The sequence below is a fragment of the Loxodonta africana genome, chromosome 16 (assembly GCF_030014295.1).
Source record: "Loxodonta africana isolate mLoxAfr1 chromosome 16, mLoxAfr1.hap2, whole genome shotgun sequence".
NCBI classification, from domain to species: Eukaryota; Metazoa; Chordata; class Mammalia; order Proboscidea; family Elephantidae; genus Loxodonta; species Loxodonta africana.
The window spans coordinates 8,049,682-8,069,272 of record NC_087357.1 but is presented as its reverse complement, the minus strand read 5'-3'; the positions used below and the strand labels follow the sequence as shown (position 1 = coordinate 8,069,272).

Sequence of the window (19,591 nt, the reverse complement as noted above, 5' to 3'; positions counted from 1 at the left end):
TTGCAACCTTCAGCTCAATGTTCAAATGATTGGAGTTGAGTTCTTTGTTTTTCCGTGTTGTTGTTAGGTGCCATCGAGTTGGTTCTGACTCATAGTGACCCCATGTACAATAGAACGAAACACTGCCTGGTCCTGTGCCATCCTAACGATTGTTGTTATGCTTGAGCCCATTGTTGCAGCGACTATGTCAATTCATCTCGTTGAGGGCCTTCCTCTTTTTCATCGAGCCTCCACTTTACCAGGCATGATGTCCTTCCCCAGGGACTGATCCCTCCGGACAACCTGTCCAAAATATGTAAGACTCAGTATCTCCATCCTTGCTTCTAAGGAACCTTCTGGTTGTACTTCTTCCAAGACAGATTTGTTCATACTTTCGGCTGTTCATGGTATATTCAGTATTCTTTGCCAACACCACAATCCAAAGGCGTCAGTTCTTCCTGGGTATTCCTTATTCATCATCCAGCTTTCCATGCAGATGAGGCTATTGAAAACACCGTGGCTTGGGTCAGGGGCACCTTTGTCTTCAAGGTGACATCTTTGCTTTTTACTGGAGCCCTGGTGGTGCAGTAGTTAAAAGCCACGGCTGCTAATCAAAAGGTCAGCAGTTTGAATCCACCAGCCGCCCCTTGGAAACCCTTTGGAGCAGTTCTGTTCTGTCCTACGGGGTCACTATGAGTCAGAATCGAGTCATCAGCAACAGGTTTTTTCCATATTGGAACTTTAAAAAGCACCATATGTCTATGGGCGTGGGAGAGGAGTCATTGCTGATGACCTGCCTTTGGCCAGCTGGGTCTCGGCCACACCCCTAACCATCACCCTGAGAACTGCTGGCACCAGAGTTCTGGGATTTTCCTAATGTTGGGGCATTACCGGCCAATAGTGAAGAGCATGGCATTTGGCATCCAGTCTGGGTGGCTTGGTTTCTGGTCAAGCTCTCACGGCCCGTGTGGCCTTGTACCAGTTACTTTGGGGTCATCGGGAAGATTAGATCAGACACTATCGGGAGAGATCACATATCCTCAGTACCAGCTCACCAGTCGCCATGGAGTCAACTCCAATTCATGGTGACCCCACGTGTGCCAGAGTGGAACTGTGCTCCGTAGAATTTCAGTGGCTGGTTTTTTGGGAGTAGATTGCCAGGCCTTTCTTCCAAGGTGCCTCTTATTTGGTTGCACTCAAACCTCCAACCTTTTGGTTAGCAACCATTAACTGTTTGCAGCAATTAACTTTACACCGGGGATGTAATATCCTCAGTAAATGTGATTATTAGGTAGCAGGGGGTGCAGGGCTGACCTCTGCACCTGTGGTCCCACCCACTGCCACCCCCATGGTGGAAGCAGTGGCCTTTCTGTCCTAGGCAGAGCTGCCCAGGTGCGGACCTCATCCTGAGCAGCGTAAGGCACGTGTACCAATGTTGTCTCATCAGGTCGTCATGATGAAGCTGTAAGGATTGAGGTCCCTGATTGACAGAGAGCAAGGTCACCCAGATGGGAAGGTCATCCAGTCTTCCACAGCACCATTGGACAGGGCTCCAGCTTGGGGACATTCAGGCTGCCTCTTCCTACCTCCCCTGGGCTGCGGGTGAGAGGAGGGACCAGGGGTCATGGCAGCGAGGGCGTGGGGTCTCCCAGGAGACCAACATCAGCCACACTCTTCCTTCAGCCTCCAGCATCTCTGCAGATGCCTGGGACTTTCAGACAGTGTGGCCCAGCAGGCCACGTGCATACAATTCAAGCTGATTCCTGGAGCAGTAAAGACAGAGAATTGTCCTTGAGAATGACAGTGCACTGCTTAGCGGTGGAAGCAGATGGGTGACCTTTCTAGGTAGACACAACAGAATGCCAGTCAAACGTGACACTTTTGTTGCAGTATATTGTTCCCGAAGGGAGCGCTGCATATTTCCGTGATAATGCTGTGTTTGTTCTCACATGAATGCCGCAGCGCTCCTCCTTGTGGAGGAGGGTCCATTGCTGCTGCACAGAACTTTTTCAGTGGACAAGGAAAAATAGGTGCTTGTCCTCAGCAATGCTTGTCAAGCCCCAGGATGTTTTTGATCATAGCTCAGTGGTGTACGGATTCCCTGAAAGCTCACCTTGTGTTATGAGTTCTATTTTAAATGGAGACATTTAGTTTTTCCTCTGAGACTCAACACTGGGTGCTCAGTAGGGTCTCTGCTCTCTCTCTCTCTATTCTTTTAGAGCCAGTCTCTTCTCTGCATTTAACAATGATTCTTACTAGTGAACTCATTCCAATTGGTCAGGTCAGATGGTTAGGTGGGGGGAATCATTAAACCAAAACATTGGCAGATATTTAGCAAATTTGCCAGTTTGGCTAAATAGCTAATTGGTTAGCAGATCTTTCCCTTATCTGGTTCAATTGTTTCCAAATCACTTCTTTCTTAGAAATATTTAACATGCTGCTCTGGGTACCAAACTCCTGAAAAAGAGTTGTACCATTGACAGACCGGCTTTCTCCCTAACTTCTAAGCTAACATCCTTTCTTTGTCTTTCAGTAACTTGCTCTGGGTGTCTGGGAGGGTCACCCATACAAGCACTTCTTGGTGGCTCTGGTGACCCAGTCATAGTGATGGCAGACCTTCTACCCAGATGCCCATGTCAGGCCCCCAAACCAGGCCCAAGTTCAGCCTCACTCCTTCCCTCCCCTTCTCATTCATTCTCCAAAGCTGGGGGCTCCTGCCTCCTTGATCTCTGATTAGCCCCCAACCCCATGCTCATCGCCATCACTTTCACGGGGTCCTCTCCATCCCTCCCCTGGACTAGCCTTACAGCCTCCTTCTTGGTCACGGGTCCTAGGTCAACACTGAGCCCTTCCTGTCCTTTTATCCCCTTCCCCACTGCCATGGAGACTGTCCCCACACAGAAAGCAGAATGGCCAAGTCAGGCTTGCAGGGGCCTCTGCAACCCCTCCTGAATTCAATGCCTCCCAGCTTCTCCACATCTCCACCTGCCCCACCACTCCTCCTCTACTCCAGATTCCTAGTGTGATGGCAAATTCTGTGTATTGACTTGACTGGGCTGTGGGTCCCAGTGGTTTGGTCAAGCACTAGTCTGGTTGCTGTCGTGGAGTAGTTAAAACCAGTTGCCACTGAGTCATGACCAACAGATGTGTCAGAGTGGAACTCATGACCAACAGATGTGTCAGAGTGGAAGAGTTTTCCATAGGGTTTTTCAGTGGCTGGTTTTCAGAAGTAGATCTCCAGGCCTTTCTTCTGAGGTGCCTGTGGGTGGACTCAAACCTTTCAGTTAGCAGCCGAGTACATTAACTGTTTGCAGCACCCAGGGGCTCCCATGGAGTACTTACATGTGATTAAATCAGCTGGCCTTGGGTAGAGCAGGTTACCTTTCATAATGTAACCCAATGTGATGCAGTCAATCCATCAGCTGAGGCCATACCAGTGAAAGGTGGATCCTAAACCTAAATAAACACTTCTGAGTTACAGAAAGACCAGAGTAGACACAGCGACACACGGAGAGGAGGACAGACACCATGAGAGGATCATCTCAAGCAAAGGAAGGCGAGACACTGATTTGGACTTCTAGCTTCCAGAGCTGTGAGAAAACAAATGTTCTTTAAAGACGCCCATTTGTGATATTTCTGTTACAGATACGGGAGGAGCCTAAGTGTCTGCCCCGAGCTGAGTTCAGTGGTCAGTCCTTTATGGGTTATCTCGTTTATTAACCCAGACAGGTAAGGGTTATTGTCCCCATTTCACAGGTCAGGAAACTACAGCTTAACGTGGTTAAGTAACTTGTTCCAAGGTCAAAGCCAGGATTCACATTACTTGCTGTTCCTGAAATGTTCCAGCCACTCTAGCTTCCTTGCCTCCATGGATGTTGTTTGCCCAGGACTCTTGTTCTAAGAAAAGATGCTGTAACTTGGCCAAGCGCAGGTTAGGTGCTGCTGCGTCCGTCTCTCACAGCCCCCTGAGCTTACCCTTGTAGCTTTCATCCTCTGCATTTCAGTGATCTGCTTATAAAATCTGTCTCTTGAGTTTCTTTTAGGGTAAAGACCTTGAGGTTTGGTTCCTGTATTCTTTATAGTCTCTGAATCCTCAGCACTTGACATGGTACAGGCACTTAGTAGATGCTCAATAAATGTTAAAAAACCAGCTCAACACACTGATCCAGTCATTCAACTAGTATGTATTTTCTGGGTTACTACTGTGTGCACAGAACCATTTGTATCATGAAGAAATTCAAGGTAAAGATAAAAACCAAAACCAAACCCATTACCGCTGAGTCAATTCCGACTCATGGTGACTCCATGCCCCATGTGCTGTAGAACAGAACTGCTCCATAGGGCCTTCTTGGCTGAAATCTTTACAGAAGCAGATTGCCTACGCTTTCTTCCATGGTGCTGCTGGGTGCGTTCGAACAGCCAACCTTTGGAATAGTAATTGAGTGCAGACTGTGTATGCCACCCAGAGCCCTTGTAACAGGTATGTATTCAGAAGCATGGAACTAGCCACTGATTATATGTCTTTGGGTGAGTGCCAGTGCCTTCTTTTCTTACCTGTAGAATGTGGATCATATCTGCCAACATCATGTTGCTGTTGGGTGCTGTCAAGTCGATTTTCGACTCATAGCAACCCTGTGTGACAGAGCAGAACTGTCCCATAGGGTTTTCTAGGCTGTAATCTTTACGGAGGAAGGCCTGGTGGCTCAGTGGTTAAATGCTTAGCTGCAAACCGAAAGATCGGTGATTCAAACCCACCCAGAGCCTCCACAGGAGAAAGACCTGGCAATCTGCTTCTGTAAAGATTACAGCCAAGCAAACCCTGTGGGGCAGTTCCACTCTGTCCTGTAGGGTCACTGTGAGTCAGAATCAACTGAGGGCACACAACAAAAGCAACAATCTTTGTAGGAGCCGATCTCCAGGTTTTTATCCCTTGGAACCACCAACCTTTCAGTTAGCAGCCGAGTGCCTAACCATTTGTACCACCAGGGCTCTTTTGCCTACATCATAAGGGCAGCTGAACACAGGACAGGCCCCCCCCCACCTCCACCCTGCCACACCCCTGCCCCTTGGAAGAGAGCTCGGAGAATCACATTCTGGAGTTCCCGAATTCCATGCTGATGATAACGGTATAGACAGAGGGGGAAGGATGGAAACTCGAAGCCATTTGTCCTTGCCAAAGGGATGTGTCTGGCTGGCTAATTTGCACAGTTTACTAATCCAAAGAGGGTACCTCTGATGTGGGGTAGTTAGAGAAGTGTAATCATGTGTACTCGAGGTGGGGTGCAGAGGGGCTTGCTTCAGGAAACCCTCACAGGAAGCAGGCAGGGAGGCATGGGGATCTTTGGGAAACAGCTGCCCCTGAATAATTCTTACAAGTTGCCAAACATTTACAAGTCCTGCTTGCCTGCCATAAATTGATGAAACACATGCTCGAGAAAATAGATGTCTTTCCAGCAGTAATGACATTGTTTTAAAGACTTCACTCCCTTCCCAAGGTGACCTGTGTCCCCAGGGTAGACAGAATGGGATTCTATGCTGACTCCTCGCCGTTCAGGGAGGCGTCCCTCCCCCGTGCTCTGTCCCTCCTTCTAGCTTTTCTTTCATGCATTAGAAAATGCAGAAATTAACAGCTTTGCCGATGCCTGGAAGGTAAACAAGCAAACTGTGAGACTTGGCAGAGCGTGGGCATGAGATCAGTGAGAACCCGAAGCCTAGATTATTCCGAGACATTTTGCACTTGTCTCCTATCGTTCCAATTACCCCTGGGAGCCATCTAAGCTGTGCTTTGATAGGATGCAGAAGGAGGCCACTGCCGAGGTTCGAGTTCCGTAGCGTTTCCGTTTGTGACGGGTCTCTGTTATTTTCTTATCTGCAACGATGCTACTGTTCTTTGGCTGGTTCACCTAAATTCGTACAGACAGCCGTTGCCTGAGCGGGCCTGTGGCCAAGTGCTTGCTATTTATTCCAAGTGCTCTGATGAATTTATCAGGACAACTCAGTATTGGGGGAAAGGAGGCATCCAAGAGAACGAGGCCAAGAGGGAGGAATTTGGTCCCAGGGTTCTGATCATTCCCAGTGAGATCACTTCACGGCCAAAGTTCATGGAATCTAATTGCATGATTTGGATTTTTATTTGTGTGGCTTTGCTTTATAAAATTTTAATCCATCATAAAAAATCCATATTTCAGATACAATATACATGTGAAAATGTATATATATTGTTGTTGGCCATCGAGTCGATTCTGACTCTTGGCGCTCCCGTGTGTTACAGAGTAGAACTGCTCCGTGGTGTTTTCTTGGTTGCGATCTCAGTGGAAGCAGATCTCTAGGCTTTTTCTTCCGTGGTATTTCTGGGTGGGTTTGAACTGCCAACCTTTATGCTGCAGTCGAGCTCAAACTGTTTGCGTTACCTCAAACCAAAAAACCAAACCCGTTGCTGTCGAGTCAATTCCGACTCACAGTGACCTTATAGGACGGAGTAGAACCGCCCTGCCGGGTTTCCAAAGAGCAACTGAGCTTTTTGTTAGCAGCCTGGCTCGTAACCACTTCGCCACCAGGGCTCCTAGGACCTGAAAATGTGCGTATAAATGTCTTAAAATAAAATGTAACCGTGCCTGCCAAGGTTTTTACATGTTGCTGCACATTTAAAAAGGAGTCCTGTTGGTGCAATGGTTAAGTGCTCGGCTTCTAACCAAAAGGTTGTTGGTTCGAACCCAGCCGCTCAGCTAGAGAAAAGACCTGCTCCCGTAAAAAGATTACAGCCTAGGAAACCCTATGGGGCAGTTCTGCTCTGTCCTATAGGGTCACTATGAGTTGGAGTCGACTCGATGGCACTCAACAACAACAACAACACCTTTAAAAGACTAACTTTTAGATACAGCCTCAGCAGCACATATGCTGCCCACTCGAATGTTCAGATGCTTCATTTTACTTTTGTCTGTTTGGAAAGATTGGCCAGCTCCATCCATCTCAGTCCTTCACAGGTCAGAAATGAGTTTAATTTTTCCTTTACATGAATCAGTTCCAATGGACCAATTCTCAGTGCTGTAGTTTTGCTTTCTTCTTTGCCAAGTCTGGATGCACAGTGAGCTGGCTTGGTCTTTCCATGTCTCATGAGCCATCAGGACCAATCCCTGTAGCTCAGCCACTTCCTGTAGGAGCTCCAGCCCTAGGTCCTAGTCCCAGGGGCTGCTGCGTGGATTTCCCCTGTTCCAGTGATGTCACCCTGCCTCTCTTCCCAGGTCTTGCTGGGCTTCCTCTTGGCCCTTCTCACTGGAACCCGAGTGAGTCCTCCTCTGTGCTCCTGGGACGCCAGCTGCAACTTCTCGGCTAGGCTTACCCAAGCTGAGCTCCTTCCTGCAGACCCGCTTTTATCTGCTCAGGCTGGGCCTTTCCAGAACTTTCTGGGGTGTAGACAATTAGCGGAGCTCTCTCTCTCGATTCCAACTCATAGCGACCCTATAGGACAGAGCAGAACTGCCCCATAGGGTTTCCTAGGCTGTAATCTTTTTACAGGAGCAGGTCTTTTCTCCAGCTGAGCAGCTGGGTTTCAACCAACAGCCTTTTGGTTAGCAGCTGAGCACTTAACCATTGTTCCAACAGGACCCCTTTTTAAATGTGTAGCAACATGTAAAAACATTTTATTTTAAGGGTCAGAAGAAATTTTATGAAAATTTACAGTATCATAGACACCCTCAACGCCCCATTGAGTTGACTTGGACTCATGGCCACCACATGTGTGTCAGAGTAGAACTGTGCTCCAGGGTTTTCAATGGCTGATCGCCAGGTCTTTCTTCTGAGGTGCCTCTTGGTGGACTCAAACCTCCACTCCAGCCTTTTGGTTAGCAGCTGAGCACGTTAATCATTTGCACCACCCCGTCAGCAATCCCCTCCCTGAGCCTCTCCACAGGCAGGCTGTGGGCCAGACACTGGGCACATACAGAGAAGAAGACAGCCCCCTGCCCTGAAGGAGCTGCAGCTTCCCTGGAGGGTCAGAGACAGCAAGGAAGCAAACATCTGTAGCAATGTGGGATGGCATCCCATGTGGCACCGGCACTGCCCCCTCACTCTTCGGTGACATTGGAGGAGGCGCACACCCTGCCTCAGCGTCCTTATCATTAAAATAGGGTCATGTCCCCACCTAGAATGCTACGACATGAGGGACAGACCCATTAGCAGATGTCAAGACTCTTGACAGGCTGCGTGAATCCAGTGCCTTCTCCACTTCCCCTTGTTGGAGGACTGCGCTGTTCAAGATGAGACCAGGAATCTTGCCAGTTTGTGGAGCGAGACTGCGCACGGACCTGCTCTTCTCCTTCCTAAAAGGAGCGGACCAGTCCCCAGAAACCAACATCCCCACCCTCGTTTTTTTATTGTGCTTATTTCAGCGTTTTCAGACCCTTTGCTAAGCATCACAGTAGCCCACTTCTCCAGGGCCTTAGGCTGAAGGAAATGTTCATTTGGTAAGTGTTCGCTTTAGAGAACGTTTTGGTTCTCTGGTTTTTGTTCTCATTCTGTCCGTAGAGAAACTGATAACTGTGATGCCAAAGCGACACAAAGTGTCATCTAATTGTGGTTCCCGCACTCAGTGCTTGCAGGAATTTTTAAAAAATAATTAATTAAAATAAAACCCTTAGTCAAAATTATTATTTGCATTTGATTGGGATTTGTCCAATCATGTGTATTAATTTGTTCACCGAAGTGACAGAGTGCCTGCTGGCTGTAGCATCGGGTGGTTTCTTTCCTCGTGGTTTTTAGTCAGGTTTGACTCAAGCCCACTGCCTCTGCCTGCGGCCCTGCTCCAGAGCTTCAGTGTATCACTGGGTCTTGTTGTAAATTAAAGTGTCTCAGCGTTGTGTTGAAAGATTAGACCAAACCCGTTGCCGTCAAGTCGATTCCAACTCATAGCAACCCTGTAGGACAGCACAGAATTGCCCCCATAGGGTTTCCAAGGCTGTAAATCTTTACGGAAGCAGACTGCCACATCTTTCTCCCACCGAGTAGATGGTGGGTTTGAACCTATGACCTTTCAGTTAACGGGCAAGCGCTTAACCACTGTGCAACCAGGGCTATATTTGAAGAGAGTTTTGAGCATTTCCACCAACCCTCCTGCGATATTGGAGGTACCTTCCACTCCTGGCTTCTCTCCTTGCTTGGCTCCAGGAAAGCACCATAAGTCACTCTTTCCAGCATCTTCCATGGCTCCTTTTGGGGATTGGAAGGGGTGGACTCTTGTAATAAGCTATTCCTACAAAAAGGGCAGTGCCACCCACCCCCATTGATCACCACTTTCCCCTCAGTCAATACCCCCCCACACCCTTGTTACATGGGGTTCCGTGGTCCCTGGGCCTCCTCTAGTTCTGTGACTCTATATGTTACCCCATAGAGTAGTCTCCATTTGTTTTATGTGGCCGCCCAAGTAGATTTTAGACTACTATACGGTGTATTCCTTATTCATCGTGCAGCTTTTGCATGCATATGATGCTATTGAAAATACTATGGCCTGAACAATGAATAAGGAAGACTGAAGAAAAATTGACGCCTTTGAATTGTGGCGTTGGCAAAGAATATTGAATATACCGTGGACTGCCTCAAGAACAAACAAATCTGTCTTGGAAGAAGTACAACCAGAATGCTCCTTAGAAGCAAGGATGGTGAGACTGCATCTTACATACTTTGGACATGTTGTCAGGAGGGATCAGTCCCTGGAGAAGGACGTCACGCTTGGCAAAGTACAGGGTCAGTGGAAAAGAGGAAGACCCTCAACGAGATGGATTGACACAGCGGCTGCCACAATGGGCTCAAGCACAACAAAGATTGTAAGGATGGTGCAGGACCGGGCAGTGTTTCGTTCTGTTGTGCATAGGAGTGCTATGAGTCAGAACTGACTCGACGGCACTTAACAGCAACAGCAACATATAGCATATTTTTAAAATTTCATGTCTGATTACTCATTGTCAGTACCTATAAATACAAATGACTTTTGTATTTTAACTTTGTATCTTGTGACCTAAACTCACTTATTAGCTCTAGTACCTTTTTTTTGCCCAGTTCTTTGGAATTTTCTATGTAGACAATCCTGTCATTTGAGTAAAAAAAAAGCGCTTCCCCCCCCCCATCTCTGTCTTTTATTTATTTTCTTGCTCTATTGTGATGGATAGGACTTGAGTGGTGAGAGCAGACGATCTCCCTTTGTTCCTAGTCTTAGACGGAAAGCAACCAGTCTTCCACCGTTAGGAATAATGCTAGCTGTCAATCTGCCCAAGTAGATTTTAAATTCGTTAGCATCCAGAACTGTTTCTTCTGCTTCTTTGACTTAAACCTACTTCAAAGGTCAACTTTTTAATTAGTACAACAGCTTGTTATAATCGTGTGCTGTGAGATTTTATGTATTTGCTTTAAAATATCTAGCCTTACCAAGACTTGGATAAGAACTAGCCTACTTTTGTGGAAAGCACCATGTACGGCATAATCCATTAACCCTTTGCCATTGAGTCAATTCCAACTCATAGCGACCTGTAGGACAGAGTAAAACGGCCCCCATAGGGTTTCCAACGCTGTAATCTTTACAGATTGCCACATCTTTCTCCCTCGAAGCAGCTGGTGGGTTCGAACCAACAACCTTTTAATTAGGAGCCAAGCACTTAACCACTGTGCCACCAGGGCTCCGTGTTTGTACTGCATTAGCTATTTAAAAAACAATGTGATGATCTAATCCTGACTCTGCCCTGTGGCAGTGCTGATGTGTAATGACAGCTGAGTGTGGTCTCCACCCGAGGTAGAGGGCAGTCTGACAGCTCAGTGCTAGGCTGCCATCCTGGCCATTTGTACAAGGACACAGAGCTATGCCCGTCAGCTGAGAAACAGACAAACAGAATGCATACCCACACAGTAAAGTACCGTTTAGCCATAAAAAGGAGTGAAGTACTGCTATGTGTTGTAACATGTATCAGTGCTTCATTCCTTTGTATGGCTAAATGGTACTTTATGTAGTAAGGATGAACCTCAAAAGCATTACACTAAGTAAAAGAAGCCAGATGCCAAAGACCAACTATTATGTGATCCCGTTTATATGAAATATCCAAAATGGGCAAATGCATGGAGCCCAGGGCTGGGGTTCAGGAGAATGGGGAGGGTGGGGTGGGACAAGGGAGAGTAACGGCTGACAGGTCTGGGGTTTCTCTCGGGGGTGATGAAAATGTTCTCCAAGGAGATTATGGTGGCCGTTGCACAACTCGGTAGATGTACTAAGCACCACTGAACTGTACTTTAAAAATTCAAACTCTGTAGTATGTAAATTATATTTTGATAAAACAGCAACCAAAAAAAAAAAAAAAGAACATGAGAGCTAAATTAATGGGGAGTAGTCATGCCAGATAAATGATGACACAGGAAAACTGGGGTGGCAGGGCGGCCCCAAGCCGGGTTTTAAAAAGCTGTCTGTAGGGAGATGGGATGAGGGCACAGTCTTAGGGAAAAGGGCCATGGCAGGCTGCAATAGGAGTGGCTGACTAGTGGAGGGTCTGGGTGGCTAGACGCGAAGACCTTTGGTCTGTGCCACTGCCATACCCACCATCAACCGACAACCAGAGGGGACAGGAGAGTTTGCGAAGGACGCTGTTGAAAGCCAGTGACTGCAAAAAAAATAAGTTATCATCATCCAGATAAAAAGCCCTCAAAAGACTCCGAACCACAAAGCAAAAAAAAAAAGCAGATTCAACCAAGTGATGTAGTGAAAGATGCAGCTAGAATTCGCAAAGAACATCACTAATCAGAAAACTAACTCTTTTTCTCTCTTTCTTCCTTTTTTCAGACTCTAGCCTTCATTCTCCCTTGGTGAGTACAAAACTTTTAAAACGTTATTTCTGATGTAGAGTGAGCCAGCTAAAAGAGCATGTGGGATACAGCTGTTATAGAACCATCATCTTCTTGTGAAAGAGAGCCACATGGTCAGCGTGTTATATTTTCATTTTATGCCTTAACTTGCTCGAACAGGCTCACCGCACACTTTTTGTTACATCACTTTCGAGTGTGCAGTGTGGCCCAGCTGTTCAGTACTCTGAGACGCATCATTTCGAGCACCACTTCCACGTCCTTCTCTTCCCCTGACTTGTAGCTACTACTGAGAAGCCTTCCGCCTTATCTGAGCGGAGCACGTTGGAGGCCGGTTAGGGAGCACATTGGCGGATAATTGCATTGATGGTAATTGCTTCTTAAATTGATCTGCTGTGGGGAAAACTGCTGAAAACGACCTTTTTTCTGGATTGCATATTTAGAAAAAACAGTTGTCATCGCATAATTTTTTGCCTTTCGCGGTCTGTGGCCTTGATGTCCTTGTACTTAGGAAAAGAAAACTTGAAACACGATAGCCTTTTTCCTAAAGACATTGAGGGAAGACCATTTAAGGGTAAGGAGCTCACAGAATGCTGTGTATGTGCTCCCTTGGGTTCGTGGGTACCTCTGGGTATACATGTACCTTGGGGTTCGTGCATACCTTTGGGTTCATGCGTACCTTTAGATACATGTGTACCTTTGAGTATATGCATACCTTGGAGTGCACGTGTACCTTGGGGTTCATGCATACCTTTGGGTTCATGTGTACCTTTGAGTGTATGCATACCTTGGGGTTCACGGGTACCTTGGGGTTCACGCATACCTTTGGGTACATGTGTACCTTTAAGTATACGCATACCTTGGAGTGCCCATATACCTTAAGGTTCATGCATACCTTGGAGTTCACACGTACCTTGGGGTTCACGTGTACCTTTGAGCATATGCATACCTTGGAGTGCACGTGTACCTTGGGATTCACCCATACCTTTGGGTTCACATGTACATTGGGGTTCATGCATACCTTTGGGTCCATGCATACCTTTGGTACATGCGAACCCACATGCCATGCCTATTCCCTGAAATGTGCGTCCTGTGGCGTGGGCAACCAGGGTATTGTACTTGTTAAAGTCATAACCTTGCTTGCAATACCTTGACTCTGTTGCAGAATGACTGTAAGGTCAATGAGTCAATTCCTTGCTGGGACCGGCCGCCTTTTACTGGTCTTTGCCAGGCAGTGCGACCAGACGGCACTCTTTTACCTGGGCAGAAGTGTTCGAGGTTATTCCAGTGTGATAAATGCACTTTGTTGCCACGCCCTGTTTCTCCTGCCTCCGTGATGAGTGCTGAATGCAGTCAACAATATCACGATAGAGCCGAGGAAAGCCTCCGTCCGTCTGGTTACTACCTACTAAATAATTCTGTCATCTGCGTCCTCAGTTGCATCGTTATTGGGTGTTGTCGGTTCTCAATGTTCTGAATGGCATACTCTACTTGGGTGAAAGTCAACAGTTGGCCAGTGAGAGGGTTTGTGACTGAAATAATATGCATGAAGATAGACACTTAATGACGGGAAGTCTACCATCCCTTATTGTCTCAGAATCCCAAGCGAGATTCCGTATGGATATGAGTATTGGCTCAGTTGTGTGGGTTTGAGTGGATAGTGAACACGGCATTCGTCAAAAGTACTGGAGGGAGTGACTTATGGAGTGTGCCAACCATGCTGCCTTTCTGGGGTGGTGCAAACGGTTCACATGCTTGGCTGCTAACTGAAAGGTTGGATGTTCAAGTCCACCCAGAGGCACCTTGAAAGAAAGGCCTAGTTATCTACTTCTGAAAAATCGCCACGGAAAATCCTATGGAGCACAGTTCTACTCTGACACACACGTGGGGTCGCCAGGAGCAGAATCGTCTTGATGACGACTGGGTTTTGTGTTTGGTGTTTGTTTGTTTCCACCATGCTGCAAAGAGATATTTGAGAGCCAGGCCCCACAGAGGCATCTCCTTCTGAAATACAGGGCACAGATTACGGTTTGTTAAAGTGGCGTGGCCTGTGCATTCCTTGGGTCTTGGATCAGCACTGGCCGTCCATACCCTGTCCTGCCTTCCACTCACTCTAGAATTCCTTGCCTCTTGTCAAGTTGTCGTGCTGCCTGGAGGTGGGTCAGCAGCCCTCGCAGCTGAGCTATGCTATGCTAGGTACTTGAAAAGTTTCCTCACTTGCCAGCATTGTCTCAAAACCAGGGGCAGACTCAGAAATGAGTGTCCTGCCCACGGGACCTGAGCGTTCATGGGGGGAACAGACTCCTGGCACTGCCCATTTCCACCACTGATGCTTGGTAGCCACAGCAGCCCTGGGCAGTGCCTTTCCTCCCCTGGGCCCATCCTTCACCCCCATTTCAGTTCAAAAATAAAGTTCTGCTTTAGAGTGCTGCTGAGCTCTTGGATTAAAGGACTTCTGATTCTGAAAACTTTACACTTCTATCTGAGGATAGGGTGTAGAACACGTGAACCTCACATCAGTGCTCCCATATCTGCTGCCTGGGTTTGGGATCTTCCTGCCCAGCCTTCGGGACAGAACACCAGAACGGTCTTTTAACCTGCATTTTCATTTCTAAGCATTTGAGACTCATTTCAGAGCTTCAGGATTTCAACTCATAGAAGAGAACTTACTTCTAGTCTGTGGGATTAGTCAGAAAAAAATGTTAACTAAATCATTCACTTTAGATGGGATAATATAAGCCCCAGGAGTGTCACATGGCTCCATCCACAGCTGGTGGCCTGGTGCAGAGACGAAGCCCATGAGTACTCGCTGAATAAACACAGGGACATGTCAGGGCTTCCTTTCTACCATCAGTCACTTCTCAAGATTACTGTGACATTTAAGCAAGACAGACAAAAGTAAGCATTTAACAAGTGTTAGCTGCTGTTATCACTAAAAAGGTCCCTCAACTACTAACCTAAAGGTTGCTGGTTCAAATCCACCCAGCAACACCATGGAGGACAGGACTGGTGATCTGCTTCCATAAAGATTATAGCCAAGAAAATCCTAAGGAACAGTTCCACTCTGTAATACATGGGGTTGTCATGAGTTGGAATTGACCCGATAGCAACCGAATTTTGGGTTTTTTTTTTTTTTTTTTGCTATCATTGCTCTTGTTACTATTTGTTGTTGTTAGATGCTGTTAAGTTGATTCCTACTCCTAGCGACCCTATGTACAACAGAACAAAATGTTGCCCAGTCCTGTACCATTCTCACAATAGTAGGTATGTTTGAGCCTGTTGTTGCTGCCACTGTGTCAGTTCATCTCGCTGACAGTCTTCCTCTTTTTCACTGACCTTCTATTTACCAAGCGTGATGTCTTTCTCCACGTCCCTCCTGATAACATGTCCAAAGTAAACGATATGAAGTCTCACCATATTCGCTCCCAGGAAGCATTCTGGCTGTGCTTCTTCCAAGACAGATTTGTTTATTCTTCTGCCAGTCCATGGTATATTCAATATTCTTTGCCAACACCACAATTCACATGTGTCAGTTCTTCTTTGGTCTTCCAATTTTGTTGTCCAGCTTTCACATGCATATGAGATGATTGAAAAGACCACGGCTTGGGTAACGCAGCCTTTAGTCATCAAAGTGACGTCTTTGCTTTTTAACACTTTAAAGAGGTCTTTTGCACATTGACAGGGAACTGCCAGAAATTCAAGCTGAATTTAGAAGAGGATTTGGAGCGAGGGCTATCATCACTGATGTCAGATGGATCTTGGCTGAAAGCAGAAAATACCAGAAAGATGTTTGCCTGTGTTTTGTTGACTACCTGAAGACATTCAACTGTGTGAATCATTACAAATTATAGATAACAATCGCAAAGAATGGGAATTCCAGTACACTTAATTGTGCTCATGAGGAACCTGTACATAGATCAAGAGGCAGTTGTTTGAACAGAACGAGGAGATTATGCGTGGTTTAAAATCAGAAAAGGTGCACATCAGGGTTGTAGCCTTTCACATACTTATTCAATCTGTATGCTGAGCAAATAATCCAAGAAGCTGGACTATATGAAGAAGAACAGGGTGTCAGGATTAGAGGAAGACTCACTTACAACCTGCGTTATGCAGATGACACAACCTTGCTTGCTGACAGTGAAGAGGACTTGAAGCACTTACTGATGAAGATCAAAGTTTACAGCTTTCAGTATGGATTACACCTCAACATAAAGAAAACAAAAATCCTCACAACTGGACCAAAAAGCAATATCAGGATAAATGGAGAAAAGATTGATGTTGTCAAGGATTTCATTTTACTTGTATGTAATCAATGTCCATGGAAGCGGCAGTCAAGAAATCAAGTGGCCTATTGTACTGGGCAAACCTGCTGCAAATGACCTTTCAAGTGTTGCTGTTATTAACATCAACAAAAAATTATGGCAACTGTTTCCAAGTTTTAAAAAATGCACTGAACTGGTAGGAATGTATATACTGGTACTATTAAAAAAAAAAAAAAAAAAAACCTACTATAAAAGGTATCAAATCAAGTTCCCTTTTCTAGCAATAATCCCTGATTTTTTTGTGAAAAACAAACCCCCCCCCCCAAAAAATATAGTTCTACATTACTATTTGACTTTCAAAAATGGAGTCAATTTTCTTCCCTGTTGAACTGAGTTAGGAGCAGGCTTTGTAGCGCAGCTACCCATTTTGCGTCAGGGTTTTTTGCTGTTTTTGCTTTTTTTGAAGGAAAACAAAGCAATAGGTTTGTGAGAATAAGGCTATAGTTCATGTTGATGAGCCCACATGAGCGAAGTTCCTTCAAGTGGAGAAAGCCTGAAACTCAGTGGGCCTCAGCTTCACAGCATTTAAGTCAGGGAATGGAGTTTCGGAATCAGGAATTTATGGAAGACACACAATTTGTTTAAATATAATTTCAATATTTTCTCCAGACTCTTTGAGGCCTTGTATTGTTACACCTAAGGGTCCTCACCAGTAAGTGCAATTAAAATGATACAGTAACTCAACTGTCTCACATTCATTCAGGAAAATACCAAAGGAATAGAAAAAAACTAAATTAAAGTTCTAATATTAAGTAACAGTGGGTTTTATTTTTTAAATTAACATAGAATATTCATTCACTAGCGTTTGCCCTGTCAGTTTCAACACCTGTGCACTTTCTCTTCCAAAGTTGTTTTTCTTCTTGACTGTTGGTTGGAACGGCCACCGTTGCAAGGGGAAAAAAAAGAATGTTTTAAAATAAAGTGCAGGGTAAACCATTCTGTCCACACTTCCGGCTGCATCAGCTGAGGTTGCATTTCAGCTGGATGAACAGAAGCCTTTGCCCTGGGCTGGCCTCTGTTACAGAAAGAAATGAGAAACTCGATGTGCTTAACACTTCCTCATGTGTTTGATTCCTGTGTTCTTCCTTTGCCATGTTCTTGGGTTTTGATCAGTGTCAATGGAGTCCCTGGGAGTTGCAAACAGTTAAGTCTTTGGCCCAAGACAGGCAGTTCAACATCAACAGGTTGGTGGTTCGAATCCACCCAGAGGCGCCTTGGAAAAAAGGCCTGGCCATCTACTCCTAAAACATCACAGCCATTGAAAGCCCTGTGGAGCACATTTCTACTCTGACAAACATGGGGTTGCCATGAGTCAGAATGGACTTTACGGCAACTGGTTTGGGTATTTTTCTCTAACGGATTCCACAGTTTTCCTATCTGAGCAAAATCCACCTCTTCCAACACCAGGGATACTGTTCTTTTGCACACTGAACTTAGAAGCTGACAGTAAATTGGAAGGATTCCTTTAGACCTGGTGGTGACGAACAGATTAAAATCCCTCCTTTATTTCCATTTCCATTTTCCCCCCAGGAAAGTTTCTATGTTCTTCCAAGAAGCACCACCTAAAAGAATCATAGGCAGTCGTTTGTCACATAGCAAAAGCCTGGATATTAAGGAGTCACAGTTTCCCCTTAGAGAAAACAGGAACACGGAGTTCCTATATAAACTCACTCCTCACCGAGCCAGCGGCAGGCCATGGTCAGAGTTTGACTTCTTGCCCCAGAAATCCCTTTCTGCTGACAGAAAACATGGCTTCTCCAAGGCCAAGATGGTTCCTCAGTGCCATACCAGCAGTAAAACAGGTAAGGGGGCGCTGAAGGGAAACCTTTCTTATCACTTTGGATTTTTGTCATGGTTGCTTGTAATATTTCTAAAATATTTAAAAATTAGATTAAAGAATATTATCAGGAAGCCTCCATGAAAGGAAAATTTGGCAAGCACTCCGTTAACTTTGTCCAGCCCTGGTGCAGGAAATCTGGGATTTCTGTTTCAGGAAACCATTTCTAACCCACCACTGCTCAGCCAAAAAGTAAGTGTGCTGGGGTTGACGGAGAAGAGCTGCCTGCGTTGGGCCTGGCGGGGTTGTCAGACTGCCAGGAATCAAAGGTGATGTTCACCTTTTGAGAAAAACAATTCCTAGTCATTGTTGGGGCCTAGGCTAGCTGGGTGACACATGAAAAGTCCACTCGTTTTGAGTTGTGGGTTTCTTATTCTTATAACCCAAATCATTATCTTAATTGTCCCTAACAATTGGATTTGTGACATGGCATTTTAATTAAAAACATCACCCTGGGTAAGAGTGAGGTCCCTGGGCAGCAGGACAAGGAACTTGTCTTCAGGGTCACACGGCTCGGCTGGCATTTTGTGTATCAGGTTTTCCTGTCTGTGTAGTTCAAATTCCAGAAAAAGATGGCAGTGTCGGCAGCAGGGCCCAGGCCAACTGCCCAAGGAGAGTCATAATTCACGTTGGGGAGAAGAAGACACAAAATTCATAAAACATTTGAGTGTGTGAGTTACAGAGAGATTTCTGAGACCCATTGAGCCACTGTATCAGAAATGGGGACCGGTGACAGATGACAGGCACATGGACGCCTCAGAAATGCGCTCTTCACCAACTTAGATCCACAGGGGCACCCCTTGCAAATCCTAACATAAGATGAGACAACATTCTGCTCAAGAATGATGACTTTTAAAACTGCTTATTACGAAGCAGAGTTTGGTATGAAGTATTTAAAACGTCAGGAAGGGCAGGACGCTTGCCTGTGGAATCACTAAACAAAAACACGTCACATCATGGGTCCTCCGAGCAGCTTTCCTCCTTGTTTAGAATAAGAATATTGTAAGCAAAAACAAAACTTGGATTTGCGTTATTTTATGGGGGCCGATTCAATTCCAACAACTTTAGAAAATATATATTGATGGTATTTAACTGATTCTAAATACCTCTACCTGATCTGCTTTCAGAAGTGGTATAGATGCTAAGTTCAGAACAATACATACATTTTTTAAGCTACTGTGTTACTACTGAGAAATGAATTTTTAAAAAGCATCATGTTGGTGGAATTTGTTATTCACAAAAACAGGACTTGATCTATTTCCTCTTTTGCCAGATAACTTAAATGCCTTATTCTGAAAACAGTAAGTGCATTTATGCTACCAAAGCTGCGTATAGAGTGCTTTACAGGTTACAAAGCTTGCTCAGTTTCACTCTCTCATATGAGCCTTGTAGATACCTGGAGGAAGTTGAGGTGTGTGTTCTTACCTCCACCTTAAAGATGAGAAGAGACCTAGGCAGACTTGGAGAAACGAGTCAACAGTGTAGTGGGTTGTTGCTGTGGCTAGGTGCTGCGGAGTCGGCAACCCAAGGCGACCTTATGTATAATGGAATGAAGCGTTGCCTGGTCCTGCGCCATCTTCACGATTGTTGGTGTGTCTGAGGCCACAGTTTCGTAGGTAGG

At 45.7% G+C, this 19,591-nt stretch overlaps 1 protein-coding gene across 1 annotated transcript in view; it reads left to right on the top strand.

Annotated features, from left to right (window-relative positions):
* Positions 1 to 19,591, top strand: part of PTPRE (protein tyrosine phosphatase receptor type E) — a 170,123-nt gene that overhangs the window by 45,433 nt on the left and 105,099 nt on the right. Inside the window, exon 2 of the mRNA XM_064269184.1 lies at positions 11,792 to 11,814. The gene's annotated coding sequence lies outside the window, so the exon portion shown is untranslated. The remainder of the gene's footprint in view (positions 1 to 11,791; positions 11,815 to 19,591) is intronic.